This window comes from Balaenoptera ricei, chromosome 17 (genome assembly GCF_028023285.1).
Source record: "Balaenoptera ricei isolate mBalRic1 chromosome 17, mBalRic1.hap2, whole genome shotgun sequence".
Lineage (NCBI taxonomy): Eukaryota > Metazoa > Chordata > Mammalia > Artiodactyla > Balaenopteridae > Balaenoptera > Balaenoptera ricei.
Window position 1 is genome coordinate 74,640,387 of NC_082655.1, and position 16,223 is coordinate 74,656,609.

The 16,223-nt window shown below is 41.5% G+C and overlaps 1 long non-coding RNA gene across 1 annotated transcript in view; it reads right to left on the reverse strand.

Moving 5' to 3' along the window:
• Positions 1–634: 634 nt before the first annotated feature.
• LOC132351958 (uncharacterized) overlaps positions 635–16,223 on the reverse strand; it is a 142,611-nt gene continuing 127,022 nt past the window's right edge. The window contains exon 5 of the long non-coding RNA XR_009498548.1: positions 635–1,924. This is a non-coding gene — a long non-coding RNA (uncharacterized LOC132351958). The remainder of the gene's footprint in view (positions 1,925–16,223) is intronic.

Genomic DNA, 16,223 nt, shown 5'->3' on the forward strand with positions numbered 1-16,223 from the left:
GGTTTCACTTACTGCAAAGAAGGACACACGCAATCTCCCCACGAGTGAAAGAATCACAAGGTCATAAGGACAAAAGCACTTTGAAGCTCTAGCCTGACCCCTGCCCAATGCGGGTGCCTACCGGGATTCAGCAGAAAGCACAGTTCTTTCTTTTTTTTTTTTTTTTTAACATCTTTATTGGAGTATAATTGCTTTACAATGGTGGGTTAGTTTCTGCTTTATAACAAAGTGAATCAGCTATACATATACATATATCCCCATATCTCCTCCCTCTTGCATCTCCCTCCCACCCTCCCTATCCCACCCCTCTAGGTGGTCACAAAGCACAGAGCTGATCTCCCTGTGCTATGCGGCTGCTTCCCACTAGCTATCTATTTTACATTTGGTAGTGTATATATGTCCATGACACTCTCTCACGTCGTCCCAGCTTACCCTTCCCCCTCCTCGTGTCCTCAAGTTCATTCTCTATTAGGTCTGCGTCTTTATTCCTGCCCTGCCCCTAGGTTCTTCAGAACCTTTTTTTTTTTTTTTTTTAGATTCCATATATATGTGTTACCATACAGTATTTGTTTTTCTCTTTCTCTTTCTGACTTACTTCACTCTGTATGACAGACTCTAGGTCCATCCACCTCACTACAAATAACTCAATTTCGTTTCTTTTTATGGCTGAGTAATATTCTATTGTGTATACGTGCCACATCTTCTTTATCCATTTATCTGTCGATGGACACTTAGGTTGCTTCCATGTCCTGGCTATTGTAAATAGAGCCGCAATGAACATTTTGGTACATGACTCTTTTTGAATTATGGTTTTCTCAGGGTATATGTCCAGTAGTGGGATTGCTGGGTCATATGGTAGTTCTATTTTTAGTTTTTTAGGGAACCTCCATACTGTCTCCATAGTGTCTGTATCAATTTACATTCCCACCAACAGTGCAAGAGTGTTCCCTTTTGTCCACACCCTCTCCAGCATTTATTGTTTGTAGATTTTTTGATGATGGCCATTCTGACCGGTGTGAGATGATACCTCATTGTAGTTTTGATTTGCATGTCTCTAATGATTAGTGATGTTGAGCATCCTTTCATGTGTTTGTTGGCAATCTGTATATTTTCTTTGGAGAAATGTCTATTTAGGTCTTCTGCCCATTTTTGGATTGGGTTGTTTGTTTTTTTGTTATTGAGTTGCATGAGCTGCTTGTAAATTTTGGAGATTAATCCTTTGTCAGTTGCTTCGTTTGCAAATATTTTCTCCTATTCTGAGGGTTGTCATTTTGTCTTGTTTATGGTTTCCTTTGCTGTGCAAAAGCTTTTAAGTTTCATTAGGTCCCATTTGTTTATTTTGGTTTTTATTTCCATGTCTCTAGGAGGTGGGTCAAAAAGGATCTTGCTGTGATTTATGCCATAGAGTGTTCTGCCTATGTTTTCCTCTAAGAATTTGATAGTGTCTGGCCTTACATTTAGGTCTTTAATCCATTTTGAGTTTATTTTTGTTTATGGTGGTAGGGAGTGTTCTAATTTCATTCTTTTACATGTATCTGTCCAATTTTCCCAACACCACTTATTGAAGAGGCTGTCTTTTCTCCATTGTATATTCTTGCCTCCTTTATCAGTCATAAGGTGACCATATGGGGCACAGTTCTTTCCATGTGAGTGTCTGGATACAGAAGATCGTTTGGCATCCATGACCCCACACAGTCACTGTGGCTACCAAAGTGCCCCTTCACACACCCAAGTGGAGCTTCAGGGGAAGGGCCGCCATCAGGAAGTCCCCTGGTGCTGAGGTTCACGCAGTTTTCAAAAACACCAGGTCACATTTACTCATACTTCTCCGGGCTGAGAACAAGTCTGGTCCACGCTGAGAAATCACTTCCTGGAGCTCCTGCCTCACCTTGGTTCTCTTCCCCATCATTCTCTTGATTCAGATCTTTATTGAAAAAGAAAAAGAGTCTGGATTTTAAAAAGCACTCACTTAAATCTTGCTCTGTGGGTAGTAACAGTTAAAGAACCATTTGCGCAGGCCCACAGGTAGGGTTGTTCTGGGCACTAAGTAAAAGCGCTTGGCTAACCCATATCTCTTCTCTGCCGATAGTAAAGGCTTGGTGCTCACATTTCTGACATCCTAACCAAGAGCAACTTTTCCTTCCTTCCTTGACTGTCCCCCCACCCCGGCCAAAGCCCCTTCTTCCCTATTCCCTTCCATAGCCACATTGTCATCTATCCAGTTGGAAAAGCTCAAACCCAATATATTTGCAGCCCAACATGGCTGCAAATTGGGTTTTTGTGGGGTTTTTTGGCTCATACAGTTAAGCATTTATTTTCTCAAACCCAAGCAATTCATACCATTTACTTCGCTTCTGCAGACTCCTCAGCTATGTTCACTATTTCTCAGCTGCATAACGACTGCCCTAAGCCATGCCCGCGTCACCTGACACCTGGACTATTGCAGCCGTCTCCTCCCGTCTTGAATCACTCTCCCTTCTGCTACCAGAGGGAACCTCCTAAAATGCAAACATGCTCAGGTCAAAAAGCTCTGGTGTCGAATGGTATACGCACACTGTTGCTGTGATAATACCTCAGCCCAGAGCCACAGATGGAAATTACCTCCCCAGAGAAAAACATTGGGCCATCGGAGGGGGACATAGAGTGGGGAGTAATCATTGCGGGGACCCCTGCCTGGGGATTAGGCGCATGACCCTTGTGTAGAACAATCCCCAGGTATGCAGGTGGGCACACCCAGGGCTAACCTAGAAGTAGAAACGGGTTCAGAACATTCAGGCCTGAAACAAGCCCTGAGCCAGAACTCCTTCTAACCTTATGAATAGTGAAATTATGATGATTTGATGCATCTGGAATTTTCGAAACGTCTTAGGCCTCTGCCCTGGCATCAATTTTGCAGAGAAAGGAAGAGGCCCAGGGTGATCACCAAGCAGCCCCATGGCAACTAGCTTCCAGGCTTCTGAGAGAATCCCAATGAGCCTTCCATCAGCAGTGAAGTCAGGCAGGGGGGCCCTGCAGCCTGTAAATTTCAAACACTTGCCCTGGAGCCTCTCAAAGCTCTTCAGAAAACGTTCTCTTCCTCTGCCTTCCTTCACCCCATCAGGCAGTTCTGTGAATATATGTAACTACCTTTGAACGAAATTATATGTACAAATAAAACAAAGAGAAACAAATGCTATACTAATTATAATTTAGAAACATATTTCCTCACCCGGGATGCCAAGTTATTATTCATTCTGTTGGCTTCTAATCTATTTGGCTTAAGAGTTTTTTTGATTGATGACAGATATGTGAACTAACGCATTATATATTCATCCATTCACTCCGTAACTCTTTATTCACTATCCACAGAAAGCTCGGCATGAATTGGGCCAACTGGATGTACACAAAGGCGCCATACTGTTCATGAGATCTTATGGAATATACTGATCTACAGTGGAGCTTTGCAATATACATGTGCTTTTAAACTCTTTAAACCAATTGTTCAATCAGGATCATTAAAAAAAAAAAGCATGTGTTTGTTTAGATTCAAACCAAAGAATATATTAACATTGTCTTAGAGAGGTGTGCTGCTTTGAAAATATGTCTGCAAATGGTTTGACATTCCTGCCATTTAGAGGTAGCAGTCTGTATGCCCTCCCTTTGAACCCGGCCCAAACTTAGTGACCGGCTGACCAACGAGTTTGGCAGTAATGGTGCTACAGGACTTCTGAGACTGTGCCATAAAAGCAAGGTGGTTTTTACCTGGTTCTCTGGAACATTCACATTGAAGCCCTAAGTCTCTGCTAGGAAGTGCTACCACAGAGAGGATGCCATTCTATAAGGAAGCCCAAGCTGGCCTGCATAGAAAGACCCCACAGGAGGTCCCGAGACTACATGGAGAAAGAGAGAGGTATGTGCCTGCACAAGCCCCTCTCTCCAGCCTCCTACTGTTTCATCTCCAGCTACTGGCTGACGGGACCACTCGGTAGACCCAGAGGCAGGTCAGCCTCGAGGAGTCTTCCTGAATCCCTGACCCTCAGAAACGGTGATTGATTATAAAATGATTACTGTTGATAGACACCATTAATCTTGGGACTGGCTTATTACCCAGCAACAGACAAGCGATACAGGAGGAAAGGGAAGGTTTTCAATATGCATTTCTACTGCTCTCATTAGGAATGGTCCAGAAAGTATTTCCTATTAACTTCAACAAGACAAACCACCTCTCTCTTCTTATACTTGACCAGTTATTTCTCTGAGTAGTCAATGTTTCATGTGCCCTTAAGTAACATTGGGCTTCTCTATCCATACTTGACTCTAAAAAGATTATTCATAGATAGCGACTCCAACTTGCTCACATTTTAAAAGGAGACAGAGTTAAAGGAAAAAGCAGTAACCATAGGTTTAGCCAAAGTGTAAATGTCAGAATCCCTGCAGTGGCAGGACACAGAACCAGAAGCAGTTTTTCCTCCACTTAATAGCTGTGTCACAGGTGCTCAAATCAAAGTCCTCTAATTGCTACACAACTAAAATGGCCAAATTTCATTCATCCACAGGCAAAGCTTCCACTGTGCCTCTTCTTTTCTGAAACAGATAACGTGAAATTGTCTGGTCATCAGCAACCATGAGTTACTATCTATTTGTTCCATTTAGCTACAAACAATTCCATCTCTCTCTGTGGCTTGCCTGGGGCCTACCTTGCAACAAATGAAGCAGCTGAGGGTTAGCATTCTAACAAAACTGGATGGGCTTCAGAATCAGGATCTTCTTGGTGTAGAAACAGGACTCACTGAACATTACCCTGGAAAAGGCTGAACAGTATCTAAGGCAACAGAAACAGAATCAGTCACTAATCAGTCAGGAATTCCCCCAAACAACTTAGAAAAACTTATTATCTATTCCTCCGACAAACTGGGACAAGGTCAACTCTTGATGGTAAAGAAATGGGTCTTCTGGGAATTCCCTGGCAGTCCAGTGGTTAGGACTCCACGCTCTCCCTGATGAGGATCCATGTTCAATCCCTGGGCAGGGAACTAAGATCCCCCAAGCTGCGCGCTCAAAAACAACAGCAACAAAGAAAAAAACGGGTCTCCTAAGTGGGTTGATATGAGAAGTAGCTATTCAGCAACATGCTTCTTAGGGGTTTGGGCTGGAGAGTGAGAAGGAAGGTACAGACGGCAAAAAGCCAAAGTGTATTCACATGTCAGTGAAGCTACTGAAAGTCGAGGCTGACGGAAACACTGGGACAGGTTGAGAAGCCCCAGAGTGGAGACAAAAGAGCACAGATGGAGGCCACGCTTGGCGGCTGCCCTGGCACGAATCCTCTGCCTCTTTCTCCCCTGGATCCTGGATTTCATACCATGTTACGTAACACACCAAATCAGGGCTTCATATTGCAGGAGCCTGCGACCATTAAGAAGATAGAACAATTGTTAGAAAAAAAGAATCTAGAGGAAGGAATCCTACGCATGGAGGAAAAGAGTCCAGAAAAAAACACAGATGATAAAGACAACCAAACATCCACTTCTGTGGCTAGTGCTGACTGTGACGGCTTATGAAGGAATTTCTTGGAAAGCATCTAACAGATCAAAAAGAGTGAAATCTAACCCACGTGCCTGTGGAGTAATTCAGGCCTTACCCCTCAGTGCCTAAATGAGTTCCGAGAAGAAGTTAGATCACAATAATTCTTTCAGGACTGCATGTATCTGTGCACAAATCAGGTAACACTACTAAGAAATAGCTTTAGATCTAGGTGATCATATACAGCAAGAACTCAAAAAATCAGATATTTGATTATACTGATCCCAAAAAGCTTGTTTAAAAAAAATAATAAAATCAGTCAACTGAACACTCCACAGCAGCTGGTTAATGAGTTTTCAAAATAACTCTTTTTTTCCCCCACTATTGTTGCTTCCTAGATCTTCTATGTGTATTTAAAACCATCTCCCATTGGGATGGTCCTCTAATAGTGACAGTTGTGTTTATTACAAAGAATGGTTAACAGTATTTATTTCACATGGTTTGTAGAACAGACTGTATATCTCGAAAAAGAATGAGGGGAGGGGATTCTTGTTTTGACTTCGCAAGGATGCTGTTTGATATTGAATATCCAATTGGAATGCACAATGAAAGAAAAGTATATAATCTTAAAGTGTAGTTTATCTCAAAGATTAATCAATTTGGCTTAAAATACTCAGTGTGCTATCAAGTGTAGATATAATATTCTATGAGCTCATTAGGCATATTCCAGTTAAAAATTAATCAAAACTATAAAAAAACATGGTATGTTTCCTCCACTTTATAGATACTTTTTTTATCCTAAAAGACATACATCTGAGGCTTAATTCTAAACTGAATCAATATTAAAAATAAATAAATAAATAAAAGACAACTCTTGTTGCTGAAGCTTTTGTCTGCAACCCTCGTTTTGGAGGTTCTTTTGGCAAGCTCCTCCCCCATCCTGTGGGCCTGTACAGGGGTGAAATCACCATGCTCATTTCAAGCCCCCCAGCAGGCCCACCTGGACCTGCCCGCAGGAGGGAAAGAGATCCCAGGCCAACACGGAACCATAGCCCCAGGACCCAGTGATTGGTTCAGGATGTACATGTGACCTAAGTGGAGAGTCCTCTGTGCCACCTCTTGGCTTCAGAAGGAAAGACTACCCTTTCCGTCTGGGAATCGTGAATGGTAGGAATGTCAACTCAAGACTTGCCAGCAATTTAAAGAAAAGTATGAATCAGGAAGAGAGTAAACCTGACATACAAACAAAAAACAGAAATAAGCTGCTCTGAAAAATGAGAGGAAGAGAGAGAGAAAGTGATAACAGTGTTGTTTAAACCCTTGGATCCAGCCATGCAAAAGTGTGAAATTTTCCCTAGACCTCAATTAAATCAGTCAGGACTTCTGGTTCTTGCACTGCAAAAACCCCTGATTAATACAACTTAGGTGGTTATTTTAATATTTCTTTAATGCTGTCAGTTCCACTGGATACAAAAATTATATATTTTATGTACATCAGAATACACAAAATTTGGATGTACAAAATATTCCAATTTTGTAAAATAATAATGTAAGAAATAATTCTAGTTATGACAATAGCAAACAGTTTTGCCCACTTATTATGTGTACATGTATGTATAAAGAGAAAGAGAGAAGTGAGACCATGATACAGGGCCAGCTAGCCTGGCAGGACAGACCTCCACAAAGTTCATGGTGGGGCTCTGAGGAAGCCTCAAGACCTTAGTGATTTCCATTTCTTTGGGTACTTATCATTCATTTCCAAACCTTCCACAATAAACTATATTACATTTGGAATCAGACCAAAAAAGAAAAAAAATGTCCTTGAAAAAGACTCTACTCCATTTATCAAACCAGCAAGGCTATTTCTCATTAACTGTTGTTTTAATATTAATTAAGAACGTTTATGTAATGTTGAAAAATCAAACTAAAATATATTATCTGTCATAGTATTTCATTGCGTGTGTCTCAGAGCTGTGTCTTCCTATTAATCTCCCCCGGATATTTGCATATCGCTTTTTTAAATTCCCTCCCATAAAACCTTCCTGCGTACTAAGTAGGACATTGTCCTGACCCTGGAAAAAAAGAACAATGGACTTCTTTAGATTAGAAAATCCCTTTGGACTGAATTTAAACAATAGTTGAAAGTTTGTTGCCTGTTTATTTTAACTCTCCCAAGAATGATTCCATGTGCCTCCTCTATCGTGTGACCCAGTGTTCTTTTAATCTCGTGTTTTAAAGGAAGAAAAAAAAATCACTCATGTCTTTTTCAGTCAGTTTGAACTAAGTGAGAAAAGAAATAAGATCTGGAAGAGACAAACCAAAATGAGGAACTGAATTTACATAATTGTTTTAGTTTTACTTTTAGTTTTGAGTAACCCCTTCTGGGTAAAACCTGACTCTCCTAGGCCGGCTGTGCTGTGGCATAACCTGTCCCCCATCAAGCCCTCACCCCCTCCCGGGACACTGTCGCACCTGTGGATGCAGCTGCCACCGTGGGGGAGAGAGACCCGCTCTGTGTTTGCAGCACCAAAGCCGAGAAAGGGGAAGACAGCGAGGGTTAGCGTTTAAAGGCAGACGCCGGGGTTCATTGCCTGGAGGAGAATCTTGAAGTTGTCATGCTGATTGCATGACCTTGGGCAAGTTGCTAATCTCTGCGGGCCTCCATTTCCTCTTCAGTTTAGAGATAATAATAGTAACCAGCAAAGAGGTGTGCGGAGAGAGATGAAAAGTGCCTGCAACGCCCGGGCCCCGGGACATGCGCGTAGTAAGTGCTACGTGATTGTTTGCTATTACTATTAGCCAAGGACTTTCCCAAACATTCACTCTCCTCTGTCTCTGATGTCCCCTGCTCCTCTCGTCCCCAAGGAGAACCGATCACTCACCTCCCACCCTCACTTGGTGTAGGGACACTTCCAAGAGCTCAGGGCACGCATGACATGAACATGTGCATCTCTGCACCACAGCGTAACTCACGAGGTTAATAATAGTAAGACTGTATCTTATTTGTCCTTGTGTGTCTGACACCCAACATCTAGTGGCCATTCCCTGAATTTTAAAGGAATGAGTGGATGAATTCTAACATGAAGAACTGGAGGCTCAGCCGTCCTGAGCGGCTTCCTCGAGATCACACGCATCAGAGCGCCAGTCTGGTGCTTTCATTAAAGGGTCTGCAGGAACCACAGTGACACGCTGCAGTTTCGTGTCCTAGAAAACTAGACAAGCTTGACTAGAAAGGGGACAAGATAAAGGGGTTGTTAAAAATAACGGATTTGGATCAAACATATGACAATAACATGCTCCCTTTATAAGAAATGAAGGCCTTGTCCAGACACGCACACACCAGCTTTAAAACAAAGCGACTCACTCCAGTGCTGTCAAACACGTGATGACTGGGAATGATTCATCTCCTTCCAGAGATCAGTCACCAACCATGGAATCGCGTATGAAGTACTTGGCCTGTTTTTTTAAGACCTCCTAAATCTTGTCGTTCGGTTATGTATTCGTTGCTTTCATTCAAATCGTTGTTTTAAAACTCACTCAGTGATGGTGAATTTTGGAGGGTTTTTCTTCTGCAAAGGTTTGAACCTGAAAGTATAACCACCGAGGAACACTGATCCTCTGAAACACATGGGTATTTTACTAAAGTGACTTTTTAACAATTGATTGTCATCCATTTCTTTTTTTTTTTTTAACACAGAAGTTTGTGCTTTGAAAGTGAGTCGTTTGAGCCTTGGTTGTACAAAAACAAAACACTTTTAAACCTCTCTTTAAGACTCAAATGAAAGTCAATTCTTTTTTTTTTTTAATGTGTTTGGAGCTGAAGGAAAGGAGAAGCGGTCACCTCTTCCCCTGTTATTTCTGCTCCAGCTCCCTTTTTGCCTGGTTTGATGATCGGGCTGTTTCCAAGTGAATCCAGAGCTGCAGTATAAACAGGCCGCGTGAAGCCTGTTGGGGCGCCAGCGCCCGCCTGGCCGGGAGAGCTGTGGTCGCTCAGCCCCCAGGAGGCCCTGCCCTCATGGGGTTTAGTCCATGGACACGGGTGGACCCGGCATTTATAAAACTCCAAAAGAATGACCCAAATCAGCACGGCATACTCTTCCCCAATTTGGGGGAGCAAAGTTTTCTGTTAAACTAATAATGAAGAAAAGAATAAATATTTCTAGTTATTTTGAAACCATGGGAAATTTTTAAATATTTTTAAATATTAATTTTTTAATATTTAAAAATATTTTAACTACTATTTTTTTAATATTTAAAAATATTTAATATTAACATTTTTTGTCCAAAACATTCCTGCTTAAAAATGGAAATTTGGGGGAACAATTTGAAATCTATTTATTACATGTGCTTTTTAGCTTTAACAGCACAAAAAGGCATTTGTTGTAACTTTTTTTGGTCATAAAAATTCACAATGATTTCTACTCTACATCAGAAAAGAAGGTGACTTAAAAATAATTATAATGTTGCGGATTGAATTTATTTCCCAAGGTTTTATCATATTCTATAAAAGGAGGTACAAACTATGAAAATTTTTAAAGCACTAGATATCTTTTTTTTTGACCAGTTTATGAAAAGCAGGCAAAAACCGAAGAAACCAGAAACATTAACACAGAAAGTGACATTTTCTAAGCTTAAAGCCATTACAGCATCAAGCATCCTTTTCCAGCAAAGGAGCCAGGAGCTGAAGCTGGTCCAAAGCATCTTTGGTCTTAGGAAGTGTGTCTCAGCCTCCTCTGGTGCTAACGTTTTATCCCTTTCACTGCCTTCTGAAAATTCAAAAGACCAAACTCACACTTTCACGTGATCTTTAACTTCTTGGTTTGCTGTTTTGGGCTTTTTCTTAATAGAGGCCAATGGTTTTTGCATGTTGGAAGAAATGGATCAATAGGATTCCATAAGAAGTATGGAGACCCAAAAGCCAGAGTTCGCAAAGCCTGGCCACTAGGTTGCCATAAAACTGTGTTTGGGGCTTCCCTGGTGGCGCAGTGGTTGAGAGTCTGCCTGCCAATGCAGGGGACACGGGTTCGAGCCCTGGTCTGGGAAGATCCCACATGCTGCGGAGCAACTGGGCCCGTGAGCCACAATTACTGACCCTGCGCGTCTGGAGCCTGTGCTCCGCAACGGGAGGGGCCGCGATAGTGAGAGGCCCGCGCACCGCGATGAAGAGCGGTCCCCGCTTGCCACAACTAGAGAAAGCCCTCGCACAGAAACGAAGACCCAACACAGCCATAAATAAATAAAATAAATTAAAAAAACAAACAAACAAAAAACTGTGTTTGACAGAACCCCTAACAAGCCATATTCCTGGCCTGAGAAACTGGAAAAACTCTGAATTTTGTAGCAATTGCAAGGATCCTGTATGTGGTGCTTAACCTGCTCTGCTATGCTGATGAGGCAGTGATGGTGTCACTCCCTGCATCTTCCAAGAGGTTTGCAGTGGCAAGAGCTCTCAACAAGACCCTGCCCGTATCTTCAGCAGCGCTAGTCTTCTCCTTACTTTGCTGTGTCCTTATAACGGAAGCAGCTTTAGAGGAACCAAATCAGCTCATTTTACCTGGGTCATTTTTGTAAGTCAGGTCTACTAGCAACAGACGGAAACAGACACAGGAATTGCTGGAGAAAGTGGCTTTAGACTCTTCAGAAGGTTTTATAGTTAAAGGTTTTATAGTTAGAAGAGATCTGCACCAAGTTCGGTGTTTTGTTTTGTTTTCTGACTTATGGAAACTTTAATGCCTCAATTCATCTGACTCTTTTACCTTCCCACTGTGTGGAGTCTTACTATTGTATGTCAGGGTCTTTATTTCACCGGCATGCTTTTCTTCTGGAAGACAACACTTGCATATGGATAGTTTGCATGTATTCATGCATCTTTTTTTTTTTTTTTTCCTCTAGACTCTTTCAAGAATTTCTATTTTGTGCTGCTTTAAGCAAGTATACACCCTCAAATGTACATCCACCTGCTCTAAAGCCTGCGTGTGAGCGGGCGTGTTTCCGCGCTAAGCAGCCCTCCTGTTTTTGCGGACGCTGTGCTTTGACAGCCATGGATGTACTTGAAATGCTCAGCCTCTCTCTGTGATTTCACAGGCTGCAGTATCTGTTCACTCAAGTTTTGATTCTTCTGCAGAAACCTGATGGACGGAGACATAATTTCAAAGTCTATCTGATAGTTTTATTTCCCAGAACGTGTCTGATCCATATGTAAGGGCCACGAGAAACATGTTTCAGTGATTCTTCCTGGAATATATTCTAACACACACACATAGTAAATCTAATAGTTGAAATAATACAAGCTGCCCTTTTTCTAACCCTTAATATGTGTCAGACGTTGTACTAAGTGCTCTGCACACGGTATCTCATTTTGGTTCACAATAATGGTGAAAAATCACTATTATCAGTCCCATTTTCCTAATGGTTCAGAGTAATTTGTCCCAAGTCACACAGGGGTAGGCATCAGAACAGCATTCTGAGCCCAGGGCTGCATCCTCCAAAGCCTATGCCCTGAACCCTGCTTTCATGTCTCCTCTACAAAGGGCTGCTTCCAAAAATGTCTGTGGAAAAACATTATACAATCATTTCAGTCATTTACAGAGTCTGGCTTGCACACACCTTCAATGGCTGAAAACGACAAGCCAGAAAATTGCATGGAACTTTTAAGAGCACGGAGAGATTTTTCATATCTTCTGAGGCTGTCTTACACTCACATGAAAGCACTGGGAGCTTTCTGTTTTTATTTTTGTTTGTTGTTTTTCAATAGAGAGTTGCCTGTGCTATTCAGTGATTTGAGAATGTTGCTTAGAAAGTACAGAAGCAAAAGATGAATCTGGAGGTTTGAGAAGGCTGGAATAAACAAGATTTTATTCACTTTCTTTTAATATTTGCAAGATATTTCCTATACCAAAAGTTATTTTGGCCATTCTAGAACTCTTGGCAAATACATGCTTCATTTGCAACCATTTTTTTTTAACCTCAGGATAATGTATTAGGTGATAGTTTCAACATCTTGCTCAAAGGGGAAGAAATTTGTTTAGCCGTTAGCTTGCTGATAAACATTGTTTATCAGTACAAAAAATAGCTTGATTGTTGAATTTTTTTCTTTTGATCCTTTAACTGCAAAAGTGGTTTTATTTAGGAATTTGGTCTTTTATTTTTTTACATCATTTCTGTGAAAGCCACTCCCTCAGAGCGTTTGTGTAGAAGGCCCAGTTAATTCAAAATTCAGAGGGTTTTCTGGGCAACCTGCTGTGGACGATGCTTTACCGAACCCACACAAAGCTCCTCCTGCTGTTTCGTTTATTTCTCTGGGTGGGGTTGGCCCTACCAAAGGACTGTATCCGGGTTCATAAAGCAAGTGAGTCTTTCTTGTGGGTAAAGGCAGGGTCGGCCAATTACGGTCTGCCACCTGGTGTCCTAAGGCCTGCAACCTAAAAATGCTTTTACATTTTCAAACGATTGAAAAGAAACACAAGAAGAATAATATTTCATGACATGTGAACATTACATGAAATTCAAATTTTATTATCCATAAATACAGTTTTACTGGAACACGGCCATGGTTGTTCATTTATTTACCGCCCATGACTGCTTTTGAAACACAAGGACCGAGTTGAATAGTGGCTACAGGCCCCGAAAGCCTAAAATATTTACTACCTGGCCCTTTACAGAAAAAGTTGGCAAAGAGTAAATATAGTTGTTGAAGGATCTTTTAGATATCAGAGCCCTTCAGTGCTTGTTGGTTTCTTTTTAATCTACCTTAACTTGACAGCTTTTGCAATGTAGAGTTTGGCATGGCTTAGTGTTCTATATGAATAAAAGTTCCAAATGTTAGCATGTTAAACTGTTGTGCAAATTATTGACTAAATAAACATTAAGATGAGAAAGGGCCTTAAGAGCCATCTATTGTCCAAAATGGGCCATATACTTTCTTGTCTTCTGAATCCAGATTCACTGGACAGACCACACCTCCCCCCATGGACTGGGGGCTGCCCATGATGGAAGCTGGGACCTGTGATGGGGGTGGAGCTGGGGGCTCTGATGCACGTGGCCTGGGCGGGAGCATCCCTCCCAGGTGGCTCTATGCTGCGTGGTTTCTGACCCGGGAACTTGCTCTCTTGAAAAACTTCCCACAGCCAGTTTGTGTCTTGGTCCTTTGCCTCTTTTGCACAGACGGGGTGAAGGATGGACAGCAGCTGGGGGGCCTCTGGGTGGTGTGACTAGAAGCTGCCTTCCTGGGGGCTGAAGAGCAAGTTCAAGTCGGAGGCAGGCTTCTCCCACGTGGCTTTGCCTACCACCACCCACCCCCAAAATTATCTTCTTCGCTTTCGCTCTCAGTGTAGTTTGACACGTCCGCACCACTCAAAACGATGTTTGCTTAATCTGGACATTCCTCAGGGCTCAGCAGCCTGTGGGTCTAAACAAGATCCCTTTTACAACATTAACTGAAATTTCCTTTTCTTGTTCTGCTGCTGCCAAAGACCTCTGGCCCTCCACATCTTCCCACAACTTTCCTGCAAGGTACTTCCAGGAGTACCCTGAGATGCCCCCGTGTGCTTAAGAATCGAATCGTCAGCCCAGTCTCCCAAGGCCTTCTGCCTCACTCTACTTCTCCCGTGAGGGAGCTCAGGGCTGCCCTGGGAGTGGGAGCTATTGTGGACATTGCCCCACACGCCCCCGGCTCTCTAAACTGCAGACTGTCCAGGTGCCAAGGCAGGGCAGCAGTCCAAGCAAAAAGGGGAGAAATGTCTTCCCAGACTGCACTGCTCTCTGCAACCAGACATCCCACATGTTCTGCTGTGTCCAGAGCCTCCCAAAGATTCCCACAAAACAGCTTTTTCAGGCTGTTATCACTTATTTTTAGGTTAGTAAGATTATTCCCATTTTACAGATTAAAAAAGGAAACTCACAGAGGTAGGCCCTGTGTTACCCTCTGGGGGCACCAGGACCCGAACCCCAGTCAGTCAAACTCCAAAACTTTGCTGGTTCTGTTTCTTTCCAGACTGGGGTTCAATCAAGTTCTAGTTTTCTTTCACCTCTCGAAATTTTGAGACCCTCTCTTACTTTTCTCTGCTCTAAATCTTTGGAAAAAGTGAGGCGCTAGCATCTTATTTCTAATTTTTATAGAAATACACATGTAGTATTGACCTGCAAGGCTTTAATTGGCTAATTATTTCAAGGCTTTAAGGAAAGACTTCTCTCTCTGCCTATTCGAATTATTCCAAAGTTTTAAAAAGGGGAAGCTTTGCAATTATTTGATCAACATAGCTGAGCTCTGATATAAAATCTTACAAAGATAGCACTGAAAAAGAGAAAATGATTGAACAATCCTCAACTACAATAGAAATGCATGAAATTCTACATTAAGTATTAGCAAATTTAATCAAGCTTATATTATCGAGATAAATACACCATGATCAAGTAGGTTTTATTCTAAGAATTAGGAATGGTCAGAGGAAAAAAACATATGAACCTCTTTATGTGTGCGCACGAGTGTGTGTGTGTGTGTGTTTAGCATGGAGAACGTTACACCAGAATAATAACGGTGGTCACACTAGGTGGTAGGCTTATAGATTCTGGTTTTTTCTTCCGTTTTCTTCTCTGAAAAGCCATTTGAAATATAATGAGGAAAAGATCTTACTCATAATAGCAAAAAACAAAACAAAAACAAAAATGCCTAGGTGACATTTAGCAAGAAATCTGCAGGACTGGTTTAAAAAAACTTTCCTGAGACTACTAAGAGAAGACGCTACTAATTAGAGAGACTTTATGGCAAAAATAAATGCCAAGTCTCTGCAAAATCATCTATAAATTCAATATAATTTCAATAGAAATTTCAAGGAAATATTTTGAAACCTATAAAAATGAATTTTAGACTTATTTGATAGAATGAATATACGACAGCCAATAGTTTTAAAAAAGACAACAGAAAAGAAGGAAGACTCATTTTCCCATATACTAAAACATGTTCTAAAGCCACAGTAATTTAAAAGTGTACTAACAGCAAAGAACTAGGCAGAAAGATTTACAGAACAGCATAGACCAGAAATGGGCCCATATATAAACAGATTATAACAGTAGCATTCAGATCAACATGGAAAGGATCAATAAATATAGCTAGAACTTGTTAACTAAAAGGAATTTCAATTGAATTAAAGTTTAAATGTGAAAGATAAAACCACAAATGGACCCTGCTTGTGTTTCTTTTCCAGTCCCAATTCTTTCGTGCTACATTCGAAGGATAATACACATCCAACACATCTATCTTCACCAAAAGTAAATTCCAAGAAGATAACAAAGAAAATACTGAGCCACCATCCTTCTCTTGGGAAAAGTGACAGTGCCTTTTGGGGGAAGAAGAGCATCTTGCTTCTGTGATGAACCGTCATTTCGTAGAGAATTTTAATAATCTGACAAATATTATGATCTTTCTGTTCATGAGTATTCTAGTTTTTCGCACAGCAAAAGCTGAATATTAATATCTGAATATGTTCTCTTAAGCATCATTGCATTTTCTTCAGAAAAAAATCCTGCTTATTTTTATAAATCTTCACAGTTTTTTAATTATAGGAAGGGGGAAACATCCACATTCATGGATAGCTGTCTTAGATTTATTTCCCACCTAAGACAGGGCTTGAGACAAGGATTCTTGGGAAATTAAGAAACAGTTCTCCAGAGGGGACAGAGGGAGGGAGCAGAGGAAAGAAGATGCAGGACGGGGTCTCAGCTGGAGC